Raw genomic sequence first — 14,626 nt, forward strand, 5'->3', positions numbered from 1 at the left:
AGTCTGGAACAGGTCGGGTTTTGTCACATTAACAACTTCTACTAACAGGGTGGCTACTCACCGGGAATTCCTTGAATTCCGGGAATTATGCGTGAATTATTGGCTCCGGGAATTGTGCGTGAATTCTGCTTGAAATTTTCTCCGTAGACGTGAAAAATTGCAACTTTTAAAAATCCCAATTCCATTGAATTTATGCATATTTATTAATGACCTGAAACAAGTTTTTCACAGTTTAGATTTTATTTTTATCAAGGAAGGAAAAGAAAGCTGCGTGGAAAATAAAACAGAATTCTCTCAATCCGTTTGCTTTGTTAGTGTTCTTTGCGGAACAATCCATCTGATGGACGGAAGATTATTGCAAGATAAAATATCTTGAAGTTGATTAGGTAAATTTAAAATTCTTATAGAATTAACAATTTTTCGTAGATTACTTTTTCCCATAACATTTGTGACTTGTGTTTGTAGATGTATTTATTGTCCCGAGTAGCAGTGGCGTGCCCAGGATTTTTGTAAGGGAGGGGTTACCTATACTTTTTCTTGGTAGTCCGCCCTCATTTTGTCATATTTTCCTAACATTGACGTTCTTTTTTTAGGAATATTGGGCCAAAGGGGGGTATAACCCCTACCAACCCCCCCCCCCTTGGGCACGCCGCTGCCGAGTAGCTATGTGAAATGACAAATGTAAACTCCGGGCCTTATATTATATATATGTACCGTCCAAGGGAATTAGAATTATTGGATTCATTGGAATCGCACAAACCATATATTGTTAATATAAGTATTTGTTTGTGTGTATATGTGAGGGTGGTGAGAGACGGCAAAACCTTAGTTTGAAATAGAGAAAACATCTGCTTGAATTTTTGTGAAGTTCGCCTTGAAAACCGGGAATTATACTTGAATTTTATTATGGTCCAACAGTAGCCACCCTGACTAATCTATAGTGGAACCACGAGCAAAACAACCTGCGCAGACCCGCGACTCCTGTGCACCGTACTCCCGCGAGTAGGAGAGGGGGAGAGTGGACCATTCTTCCTTACGGCCAGAGGTGGAGGGAAGAAGGGAAAGCTGCGCGGGGACTTTTCGTCCCAACGTTTTTTTCCTTGTGGTCGATCTATAGCGAACGTCATGAAAAAACTCAACTATCTGTGTGCCATTATTGCATTGAGGACGTTTGAATTACAAGAATACTCAACTCTATGAAAAAACGTCAACTTAATCTACGAATAAAGAGATGAAATAGGTCACGACAAAATATGTTTTTCTCTGATGACTCATAAATTTATATTATCATTTTTTTCTTTGTTGCGCATCAACAATTTTATTTTTAATGTTTTCTTTATATTATATCACATTTGCTTTAAAATTATTATTGTCATATAATTTTAACGTGCCTCATGTTTGTCACTTCTGACAATTTGTAATACAGTATATGTATCGTATATTTATTTGGTTCATTTCAATAAGGGTTGAATTTTACTTGATCTATTGTATTATATTAAGACACCCATGCGAGGGGGAGCAAGTGCAGGTGACCTGTTCCCCTGCCTGATTTATCACCGCACGCCAGTGGGTTACATACATACATACGAGGGGGGGAGTGAAAAGTTTTGAGCCTCACATGGAAGCAGTGATGGTAGCTAGTTAAAATTTTGGAGGATGTAAGGTTTGAGTTTTAGGACACTGTGCGAACTTTTATGAAATTCACATGTTTTCTTCTATTTTTTTGTCAGGTTGAAAATGAATGAAGTGTCAGAGAAAAGAGTGGCCGACAGGGACGTGATTCGGTAACTCTGTCGGCAAGGCCTCACTGCACAGGCTGCTTTGGTCGAGTGTGTCTTCACCGCACTTCCCCATCCACCTTATTCCCCCGACCTGGCCCGTCAGTTTCATCCTTTCCCTGCTATGAAGAATTCACTTCGAGGACGTTACTTCCACACGGACGAAGGCGGTCATTCAGTGGTGTGAGACTCAGGACAAATCATTCTACCAGATGACTGTAAACAAATTTCAGCACAGAATGCATATATGTATTGATCTGGGGGGTGATTATGGAGATTATGTAGAGAAATCATAATGAGAAACTGTAGCTCAAACACCCCTTCCCCGTGAGACTCAAAACTTTTTACTCTCCCCTCGTACATACATTGATTAATTAAAAACGTAAGGTACCTTAACCCAATATGGCCTACCTAAGGTTTGAAATTGTTTCTATTCGTATACAAAGGCAGAAAGGTAAAACTAATCGCAAGTTTCGAAAGAGGGAACATTTCTGGACGTTAAGTGATTTAGCTTAGTTATTAATTAGAAAGACATTTGTTAGTTGCCGGAAGTTGCGAGAAAATAATCTCTCGTTTATTTCAAGATTGATAGGTAAAGGCAAATCCATAACAAATTGGAGCAGTTTACGTCATTATTACAACCCATCATGGAAGTACAGCGCCACATTTCAACCTGGTGGCGGAAAATTGAACTATTTTTATCGCTATCCTCTTCCCCATGGTCTGCATAATGAATTCACCAAATTTCAGAGTTATACGATGCCTCAAACAGGCTACAGAGGGCTCTGAGTTGGGTAACTTTAATTCTGGCCAGCCGTTATTATGTTCTTTCACATCAAAAAATGCAACAGAAATTGTAAAGAAAGTATCTCAATGTTATTTTTAAAGGTAGATAAGTCCATTGATACATTTTACGTTTTATTTACATAACATAATGAGATTACACAAAGAAATAACATAACTTACAAACCAATATACAAGGAAGTGACATGTCATAATTTGGAACTATAAGACCATGGATTGCACATCACAGTCTTGGCAAATGAAAGGCCTTAGTGACTCTTACACACTCTACGTGAACATAATAGTAAGAAATGTCACATTTGCGCATGTCCTTCATGATATAATCCTATCTACATGGGCGTCTCCAGAAATTTTCCTAAAAAGGGGGGGGGGGGTCGAATCGAAGATGTCGAGGATACCTCCCCTAAAAATATTGTGATACAGACCAGTGGCATTTGCAGAAGTTTGTCAAAGAGGGGTTCAATTTCTAATTATTGCATTATCGGTATTTTAAATTGTTACTACTACTACTACTACTACTACTAGCAGCAGTAGCAGTTTTAGTTTATTTTATTTTAGCATCCAATAAGTTTATTATATGAATGATATAGTTCTTGTTACAACCAAGATTACATAATAGTTACGTCTAACATTAGTACTAACTTTAGTAGCAGTAGCAGCAGCAAACGCAGTAGTATAAGAAGCTTCAAAACGTTGAAAGTTAAAAATTAACAGAGTTTCAGTGTTGCAAATTATGAAAGTTTCGTACCAAATTCGATATCTCAAGACCATTTTTAAACAGTGATGCAAAATGAGGTGAAATAAAGCGATTCGTTTATAAATTGCCATACATTGAAAAACAGTAGATGGAAATTTCCAGGAGGCTCGACCCCCCCCCCTGCCGACGACAATGCCTATTTAGGCCATATTGAGTCTACTTTACATAGTGTTCTTTATTCCTTCATTATAAATAAGACTAAGTACATTTTTGTAAAGTACAGATTATAAGCTATCATAATATGTACTTGAGATGTAAACACCTATCACTTGGAAGATGCAGTAAGTAATGACTTCCATATTTATTTATTTATGCAATATTGGATCACGTAGAACACAATCATGAGGTCCAACTATTTCACTTCTTTGTCCTCAAGTTACTGCACTATAGGTACAGCCAACAGATTCAATCACATCATTCGGACAGTCTAAATTACATATTAACGTCATCTGATGAATTGGCCTTGTAACTACTTGGAAACAGCAAGGCCATATTGGATTCAGCAGGTACCTTATGAAAAGGAAATATGCAATGATTAATTATATAGAACATAATAGTAATTTGTAATAGTATCGTGGTTAGGCAAGTCTATTTTCTATAACAGATATCTAGACAACAGCGAAAGGAAGCCAGACAATTTGTAATATCAATATAAATTTTTCCACAGACCTCTTAGATACAAACTGGAAACTATGCGCTTTTGTTTGAAACCGCGCATCTTCGCTCGCGCATAGCCGGGGGGATGGAAATATGGCGGAGATGCGCATTAAAGCTTGTTACTGTTTACATATCTGTGAAGAAATTCTTTGTTCTCACCTTGTGGAATCGAATATGTAGAGTTATATCCTTCTTAGTACAATTAAAAATTGCAATCTTGTGTTGTGCAATGACTCACAATCTTCAAAATAGTTGTTACAAGTGGAAATATGAAGATATACTCGCAACCATGATAGTATCACCCGACTTTGAAATTTTTGGCTTCAAGTTGAGTCATGTTAAAAGGCCCACGTTACCAGTCTGGTATTTAGAGGTCTGTGGATTTTTCGAAAGATGAAGCGTGGCGTGGGCCAAAGGTCCATTGGAACCTTAATGCTCTTACTTTCTTCTGAAAGGAAGTAATTAAGTAATTAAATTTCATATTTCAGCGTCGAAAATTAGTTACTTTGAATGATGCATTTATAAGTTCAAGGCTCATTTTATTTACCTGATATGAAAGCCACTTTCAAGGTTAACCAAGTTGTGATGGAAATTGGTTGTTAACCTGGAACGAAGGAAGAAACTCTTCCCTAATCGTGAGTATTGCTCGATACACCACATCCGTGTACATATTAACACCAATTGCGAAAGTGAACATGGTTTGATGATTTATAGTTGTTACTCATTAATTTTATCTGAAAGGAAGAATATCGACACTTTTTTAATTTAAGTTTTTGTGCATTTCATGTAATTTTTTGAAAATTAAATATATTTTAAAATTTATATTAGTACATATAAAAATATAAAACACAGTTATTAAGTTTACTCTTGTATCTTACAGGATCACTGGAGACATTGTGTAGGACGTATCATAGGTAAGTTGAATGATGCATCCCTAACATTGGGGATGTATCCCTAATCCCTAACATTAACACTCACCACCAAACTAAATGCTATCAGTCAACCCAATAATTTTTAACCTCTAGAGCAGGAGCCTATATTCTAGGCTAGCTGCGAAGTCTGAAGTCTAGAGAATAAAATACAGGAGAAAAATCGATCAGAAATTGTAAATATAATTATTCATATGAGTGAGATGATGGTGATTCTGGAGTTGGCAACCTGATTTTGGAGTTGGCAACCTGATTTTCTTATGAGTTGGCAACCTGATTTCGTATGAGTTGGCAACCTGATTTCTTATGGGTTGGTAACCTGATTTCCTATGAGTTGGTAACCTGATTTCTTATGAGTTGGCAACCTGATTTCTTATGAGTTGGCAACCTGATTTCCTATGAGTTGGCAACCTGATTTCCTATGAGTTGGTAACCTGATATCTTATGAGTTGGCAACCTGATTTCCTATGAGTTGGCAACCTGATTTCCTATGAGTTGGCAACCTGATTTCTTATGTGTTGGTAACCTGATTTCCTATGAGTTGGCAACCTGAGTTCCTATGAGTTGCCAACCTGATTTCTTATGGGTTGGCAACCTGATTTCCTGTTAGTTGGCAACCTGATTTCCTATGAGTTGGCAACCCGATTTCCTATGAGTTGGCAACCTGATTTCTTAGGAGTTGGCAACCTGATTTCTTATGGGTTGGCAACCTGATTTCTTATGGGTTGGCAACCTGATTTCCTATGGGTTGGCAACCTGATTTCCTATGAGTTGGCAACCTGATTTCTTAGGAGTTGGCAACCTGATTTCTTAGGAGTTGGCAACCTGATTTCCTGTTAGTTGGCAACCCGATTTCCTATGAGTTGGCAACCCGATTTCCTATGAGTTGGCAACCTGATTTCTTAGGAGTTATTAGTTCTATTGTTATTATTCTATTCATAGCCTAGGACTGGTAAACTTATTTCTATTCATAGCCTATTTCTATTCATGTGACAGTGAGATAACCCAGACCTTGGGCTCAGTATACGCCACTGCTCAAGATCTTGTTATTTTGTCACATTCAGAGGGCCCCCCCCCCCCCCCATACTTTCTATAGCAGCATATATGAAACTGATATTACTTACGATTTTTTTTTTAAACTTAGTGTCATTTCAATTTTCTGGCTCGTTTGTAAGGATCTTGGGCTTTCTAATTCTGTTATGATGCTTATGAAGTCTGGCGTTTTTTTGCCTCATAAATATCTATTACTTTAGGACCATTATGTTAAAGCGCGGGAGAAGGATTTTGAACCCTTGACTTCCGAAAATATTCCGTGTTATATTGTGTTATATTTATTAAAGAAAACAATGTATGAATGTGTTCCTATTCAAATTTGGTAAATATGTAAGTTTACAAATCCCTTTCACGTACGCGAACATTCATACCCAAAGACTGCTCACTGAGAAGTTTCTCTTAGCTCAATTGTATAATTTTAATTAATGTTAGTTTATATAATTTGGGATTCACGTGAGTGTAACATTACAGTAAGCATAATAATAATATTCATATGAGAAACTCAAGAAGAAGTATCTAGCTATCTAAGAGATGGGCGGCGGTATCGAATATTTGGCAATGGAACAATTTTAAAGTTTGCTAGAGGAACTATTTTCCGTAGATACATCTCGGACAGAATTTCTCTGCGTATTAATACATGAACAATATAATGTAGACGTCTGTTACTTCTGACGCATATTTTACCTGATTTGTTTAGAAGATATAGTTCTGTTATTTCAAAATTGTTAGTGGCCCTATAACTAATCATACGTCACGCCAGTCTCAAAGATTCGACTGAATCCGGCCCAGTGTGGTCATAGCCTAAGGTATTACCACAGATAAGGGTAACCTATATATCTGTGGTATTACGGGTATACGGCTTCTTGCAGCCGTAAATACAATTTATCCTGTATAGTCATGCAACCCGTTATGCTGCCACTGTCCTTGGTAATGTCCCGTCAGAATAAGAGTTCTGCAAACACCACAGTTGCTTTCAGCCAAATTCTAGCAATTATAATCCCTGTAAAGTGCTCCCCTGTGCTTTGCACCAAGCCATGAAGGCGTACGGGGGGTGGAGGGGGTGGAGGTAGGGTCCCACATTTGAAATCCATGAGAAAGCTGCATTGAAGACACACACAACAACAACAAAAAAAAACTGTCTGACTTTTTCTCCCAGGCGAAACTCAAGATCTTGACAGCTGCCACACAGATGATCTGCTCGCTGTGAATTTGCGAAACTGTTATTTTCTTTTGCAAATCTGCAAGTCAAATCAATCTCGTTTTATTTTTAAATGCCTTGTGATACTAGTCTATAAAAAGAGCTATAGAAGTCTTATTGCACAAATTGGTGGCTGAGAAACAGTGATGTGTTTGTTTTTTCCAAACACTTTTTAATTTTTTGCCACCTTTGCCCCCCCCCCCTCCGCACTATGCTAATCTTATCTACCAAGGGAAGGTAAACTGTTCTTGCCTCCCCCCGTTTTGCAACCCATTCGCCGCCACTGCACGGAGAAGAAAAAATCCCCATTTTCTTCCTTCCAAATCATGGAGCACTGATTATTCGAGGAAAAAAAAGCCCTTTTCTCTTAAACTGCAAGAATACTTTCCTAACAACGTATCTTTCAAGGCTCTAAGACTTGTATTAATAGAGGAACATATATTAAGAGCATTTGGAAAATAATATCCGTAGAAAAATGATTGGACCTAAAAGGGGTGAGGAGACAGCTGAGTGGAGAAGGTTACATAATTTAGAACTGCACAATTTGTATTCGTGTCCAGATATTATTAGAATGATTAAATCAAGAAGACTTAGGTGGGCAGGCCATGTGGCACGAATGGGAGAGGAAAGAAGAGTTTACAGGATTCTAGTTGGGAAACCTGATGGTAAGAGGCCTGTAGGAAGGCCAAGACGAAGATGGAGGGATAACGTTGAGATGGACCCAGAGGAAATCTGTAAGGAGGGAAAAGTTTGGATTGTTCTTGCCCAGGATAGGTACAGATGGAAGGCTTGCATTGCTGCTGCTATAAACCTTCTGGTTTAAGAAGACTAGAGAGTTAAGTCTTGTACGTTCAAGAAAGAGCATTGCCGTTGCTATGGAATCCTTAGAACTCACTCTAGAATTTCATATGAGCTACATTCGTTTTTGGCAGACAAGCCAGATAATGATAAATACCAAGGATATGCCACTGTTGCTTTGTCTGAAGGGATTAAAGAATCGCGCACTGCTTAACATAGTGGTTCGCATGTCCCGTGTGCCACACACACTTTTCCCCTTGTGCACAACCATTGTGGACAGTCGTCACGCATTGCTACTCCATGCTGAGTTACGCAGACTCCGTGGCGTGCGTGGAATCGAGGCCTCTGTCATAAGAGTTACGCATGGTCGACAAGACAGAACTCGCAGATTTTCTCATTGCAGGAAGGCGTGCCAGTCTTGACATATCAAAAGAAATATGCAAGCCAATTGTCCATTACTGTGTTCATTCGCATTTGTTTTGCTTTCTGGTTCAGTGCTGGTGATACTAGGTAGAACACCTCCTGTTACTGAACCTAAAATTACAAAAGTAAATAAATAAATATGTGGGTTTCATGTGACATCAGGATGCGCACTTCCGCCATGTTTGTGGCAAATTTTATTTGTTGTTTTCAAGGAAATACCCACCACGTAACATTCGTTACAACTTCATGTTTGTTTTAAATCGCGTACATCCGTTGACTATCTGCCGCCCACCCGCTTGAGTTCCGTACGCTTGCAAGAACTGGCCTGAATCATGGCTGCTCGAAGCCACAATGCAACAGTATGTGACGTAGGTGAAACACACCTATATGGCGACGGACAGTACCGTCGACTACAAATATATTTTAGGGTAGCAAGATTGACAGAAACGGTGTACGCATTGTATACATACTAGCTGATTTCCCGTCGTTGCCCGGGTATTAATTTATCCCAATCTTCTATTAGACAGGAAAATAATGAATTCTAACTATAGTGTAAAATGAACTTGGAGTTGAACGGCATTGGGATTGTCACTATTCATCGTAGCGACCACGTAAACTCTGGATTCCACACTAATATCGGTCATTTTCGCAACACGAAGTCATATCATCCTGAATGTTAGATAACCCGTGAAACACTATCGTCGTGCGGGATTGCATAGAGTCACGGATGTCTGTTTGTGCGGAATTTAATATCGGTCGTTTTGGATTATTTTACATGTCACCCCTTCACCCCTAGGGGTGCCAGGGGTGTCTTACCCTCCAAAATGTTATTTCCAGATTGCGAGTGATACGTGTACCAAGTTTGGTTGAAATTGCTCCAGGCGTTCGAGAGTTATGCCGGAACAAACAAACATACACACCCACACACATACATCCATTTTTATATATAGAGAGATAAGTATACACAGTTACAATCCGAATAGTATTGAATGTTGTGCATCAAGATGTACCAGTCTTTTCTTCGTTAATGCGAACAAATGAATGGAAATAACCATTTGTTGAACTTCCAGTGAATGTCAGTAGTGCAGTTTATCATGTCTGTAAATTATTAGTACCTTTTACTAAAAGGCTAAAGCAATTCATTGTATTATGTAATTTGTTACATTTAGCCTTGAATGTTTCGAAATTCTTGGACATCGTGTAACATGTCTACAGGAATCTGGGCGATTTCCTCACACATCCTTTCGACTCGTTCTGCTACAACTGAAGAATCGCACAGATTTATGGGGACATGTTACGCCGGGATATGCAGGATGTCCCTCGACGACTGCAGGAATGGTTGCTTAGAAAAGGTGATCACCAGGGAAACTATTTTAAGGTGGAAAATTATGGTCGGAAACAAAATGTTTTCAAAAAGGTGCTGATAAAATGCCTTTATTCAATGCTCTCTTTTTCTGCGGCTTCTGTATATAGTGCGCGCGGACCGCATAGAGAACTGTGTTTCTTCCGAATAGGTTTTGTTGAAGTTTGCGTTTTCTCTCGCGGGTTTTTCTACATTATCTTGGGAACTATTGTAGCTGCAATGATTATATTATACTATTTTATAGCTCTCGTTCTGCTCTACAAAATGAGACTATAGGATTCTATGTATCTGCTCAAGAAGACTGAAAATCATTTATTTTTCTGTCCGATTGTTTAAGAAAACATGAAAGAAGAGGAAGAAAAAAGGTGCGAAACATCAAAGCGGGGGTAAAAAGGAGATAAATGTGCTAATCTCACGAAAAGGTGCAACAAAATGTGTTTATTTTACTTGATTTCATGTCCTAAAATACATATCTCAAACGATCTGTATGATAACAGCTATACTTTTGGAAAGGTCCTGAACCTTAAAATCCGTTCACTAGTCATCAGTAGGGCTCGAAAGTTGAGGATAAATCCTTTTTTTTTTTCCTAGTGTCCGAAGACGAGCCCCAACATAATATATGTTTATTTTGGGTCATTGTAGGCCAGAGAAAGGTGGGTTTTATTGGTCCTTTTTTGGCCTTTTTTTTAGGTCTTAACTGTTTTTTTTTTTTTTTTTGCAACTTCACCTTCTTTCGACTACGTTTTTACTGCCCATTCTCAATTCGAATCATCATCATTGCATCACCTCTTAAACATCCTTTCTGCAGTAAAGAAATAAATATTGTAAATATATTTTTGGACGACTAAAGCAGATACGGTACAAGGTCCTTTAACCGTAATTTGCCTGGAAGGTCGTGCTGTAAGTGGCAACTTTCTCTTGTTTTGAAGCTTTCAGTTTTTTCGCACTGTGTGTTCAATACCACCAGAATTTTGTATTTTTTGAAATTCATTAAGTATGTAATTAAAACTGAAGTTATTAATTAATTTGGATCACATTTATACGTCCTTTCTTTCGTTTTTAGGTCCTTTTATAGGTCTTCAACTTCCGAGCCGTACATCACCTACTGGACCTCATCATCGAGTCATAAGACTACCCCTCTCTTCAGCGGTATGTAATGGCATCCTCTGCACTATTCATTTTCATCATTTAGTCTCTCTTGGAACTATTTATTCTCTTCTGTAAACCTCGGTTTCAAAATGTCTCATCTTTATGAGACATCCTTTATTATACGCCCACACAAAAAATGCTGATACTTTTCATGGTTTTGGAGTGGGGAAGGATGGAGTGGACTGTCACGCAAGTGTCCTTGGGTTGCAGTAATTTATCGGTAGAAAGTGTGCGTAGGCTGCGTCACGTTTCTTGCCGAAGTCGCACGCACATAAAAACTCCTTGTTTGATCGCCTGATGAGGAGATAATTTCCCCCCCATCTGTTGCGTACCACCTGCACACATCTCTGTTGACTTTACTGTGGATGTTTGTTTGACGTGAGGATCGGTATTAGCGCGATGCGTGGAACAGAAACTTTCCTTCGCAAGAGGTGAGCATCTCGCAAGGCCCAGCGTGTGTCTTTTGTTATCTTGAACGAGAATTATTTGATCCTTCATAACCGAACGCTGCTACAATGTAGTTGTGGGTTTATTTTATAATAAAGAGCAATTCAAATGTTATCACGTATTCAGCACTCACTCCCAAGCATAACTCTGTTCTCGTTGTGCAATAAAATTGTGTATTAATGAATACATTTCTAGCAGAACAATCGCGCACAATTAACACATTATGCGTGCGTGTACTCTTTCGATAAATTATGACATTTTATACATAGAAAGAAGTTTGTTTGCAATAACCAAAAATAGTTTCTGGTACCAAATAAGCAAGAAACAAATCATTGTTCACCAGGACCAAATTATTTTAGTAATAGTTTAGAATTACCAATTGATTTGATCATAATTGCAAAATACAGTAAAGGCTGCCAAATTCTATTGTTTATGGGTAACAATGCGCTTAATCATATGTATGGCTGCAAAGGCTCATAACTAACTAACTCTCTAGCCTTCTTAAACCCGAAGGTTCATGTCTGCTGCAACACAGGACTTCCATCTGTCCCTAACCTGAGCAAGATCTATATACTCTTTTCCATCCCTACCGATTTCCTTTAGGTCCATCTCAACGTTGTCCCTCCATCTTCGTCTTGGCCTTCCTACATGTCTCTTACCATCAGGTTTCCCAACAAGAATCCTGTAAACTCCTCTTTCCTCTCCCATTCGTGCCACATGGCCTGCCCACCTAAGTCTTCTTGATTTAATTATTCTAATAATATCTGGACATGAATACAAATTATGTAGTTCTAAATTAATTATGTAACCTTCTCCACTCACCTGCCTCCTCATCCCTTTTAGGTCCAAATATTTTCCTAAGGATATTTTCAAATACTCTCAAATTATGTTACTCTTTCAATGTAAGGGACGAAGTTTCGCATCCACAGGCAAAATTACTGTTTTGTATAATTTAACTTTTAGTTTCTTAGATATTAAACGAGAAGACAAATGTTTATGAAGAGAGAAGTAACATGCATTTCCTGAATTAATCCTCCTTTTTATTTCCTCTTTAATATCATTTTCATTTGTTAGTATTACTTGAATTTGGAAACTGGTTCAAACGAGTTGTTATCAATAATTAGATTTTGATTATTACCTAACGCTTGGTTTCGGTCTGTAAGCAATGGCTCATACTTGAAATAAATTCTAGTTTTTAAAGAACGGTGAGAACAGACAATACGAAAAAGAAGTGGGTAGGTAGAGGGGAAGGAAATATTTTCTGAGTAAACACCTATTACTAATAAAACACTAAAAGTGCTGATCAAGGCAGTCTTTCTTATGCACACTATAAACATTAAGTTTCCACCCTCTAACAGAGTCTACTTCAGACAAAAATTCAAACTAAGAAAGAAAGAAAAGGTGCTAGAGAGGCAAGAGTGAGCAGCTGGACTAATCAATCATGTCTCGAGTTTCGTTGTCGATGTTTTCTTAGAATTGAGACGAGATTTTTCTAGTGAATCCTTACATTACTTATTTGGTACGACTCGAGATCTAAATTACCTCAAGCCTGAGAAGCAGTAATTATTAAATTTTGACTAAATTTTAATGAAAAATGAATAAATCCAGGTCAGGCTTGAGAAGCAATAATTATTCAATTTTGACTAAATTTTAGTCAAAAAATGAATAAATCCACCTCAGACTTGAGAAGTGGTGATTTTTCAATTTTGTCTAAATTTTAATGAAAAATGAATAAATCCAAGCCAGGCTTGAGAAGCAATAATTATTCAATTTTGACTTATTTTAGTCAAAAAATGAATAAATCCACCTCAGACTTGAGAAGTAGTGATTATTCAATTTTGACTAAATTTTAATGAAAAATTAATAAATCCAGGTCAGGCTTGAGAAGCAATAATTATTCAATTTTGACTAAATTTTAGTCAAAAATGAATAAATCCACCTCAGACTTGAGAAGTAGTGATTATTCAACTTTGACTAAATTTTAATGAAAAATGAATAAATCCAAGTCAGGCTTGAGAAACAATAATTATTCAATTTTGACTAAGTTTTAGTCAAAAAATAAATAAATCCACCTCAGACTTGAGAAGTAGTGATTATTCAATTTTGAGTAAATTTTAATGAAAAATGAATAAATCCAGGTCAGGCTTGAGAAGCAATAATTATTCAATTTTGACTAAATTTTAGTCAAAAAAATGAATAAATCCACCCCAGACTTGAGAAGCAATAATTATTCAATTTTGACTAAATTTTAGTGAAAAAATTAATAAATTGATTTCTTACATTTGAGTATATAACAAACACACTGAAATGAAATGACCAAATGCATGTAGTCACTTTTGACGAAAATCGGGTCGGTGCTATTTTGAGTACTGGATTTAGTCAAAAGTGACTAAATTTTGGTCATTTTTGACTAAGTCGTTTTTACAGTGCAATCTCTTCTGTTTACATTTTTCACACTTTTTTGCACAGCGTGTATTTATATCATATGACATGCAATTAATGAGTTTTCCGACGCTGGTGTTTCTAAGACAGTTTCACGAAGCGAGTGCAATTCGTCAACTGTCTTCTGGATGAAAAGCTGCTGGTAATCGTGCGATTCATTGCACTCGCGAACGTGGGACGAGTTCCTGCTGCTCAGGTTTTCTCAAGGCATCCCCGAAATGATTCCGTCTCTTCATTCTCATTGATGCTACAAGGTCACGGTTCTTCGAGAGACAAGGGGGGAGGGAGTGTAACTGGTTGTTCCGCTTGTGCCACAATGTTGTTTCACATGCTCATAACCAGGCTCGAGAAGTTTGCGACTTATGCCGGATTTCCTCATGGTAAGGTGTGGTTATAATGCACTCTGGTGACTTCTTGGATGTGACTGCGATTAAAACTGGGAAGAAATTGCTCAGGAAGACCGGAACAGGAAGTAAGAGGCAACTTTTCGTATGCAACATTTATCCACACCTCCAAAATAGATTTATTTAAAGTTTTTGTTGTAAATGAAAATGATAATAAAGAGGAAATAAAAAGTAGGCTTAATTCAGGAAATGCGTGTTACTTTTACCTTCATAAACTTTTGTCTTCTCGTTTAATATCTAAGAAACTAAAAGTTGAAATATACAAAACAGTAATTTTGCCTGTAGTATTATATGGGTGTGAAACTTTGTCCCTGACATTGAAAGAGGAACATAAATTGAGAATATTTGAAAATAAGATCCTTAGGAAAATCTTTGGACCTAAAAGGGATGAGGAGACAGGTGAGTGGAGAAGGTTACATAATTT

General features: G+C 37.6%; 1 protein-coding gene across 1 annotated transcript in view; it reads left to right on the plus strand.

Annotated features, from left to right (window-relative positions):
- The window catches only part of conu (Rho GTPase-activating protein conundrum), a 327,867-nt gene that overhangs the window by 50,493 nt on the left and 262,748 nt on the right, over positions 1 to 14,626 (plus strand). The window contains exon 2 of the mRNA XM_083114347.1: positions 4,877 to 4,910. The gene's annotated coding sequence lies outside the window, so the exon portion shown is untranslated. The remainder of the gene's footprint in view (positions 1 to 4,876; positions 4,911 to 14,626) is intronic.

The sequence above is a fragment of the Lepisma saccharinum genome, chromosome 29 (assembly GCF_977018435.1).
Source record: "Lepisma saccharinum chromosome 29, izLepSacc3.1, whole genome shotgun sequence".
Taxonomy (NCBI): domain Eukaryota; kingdom Metazoa; phylum Arthropoda; class Insecta; order Zygentoma; family Lepismatidae; genus Lepisma; species Lepisma saccharinum.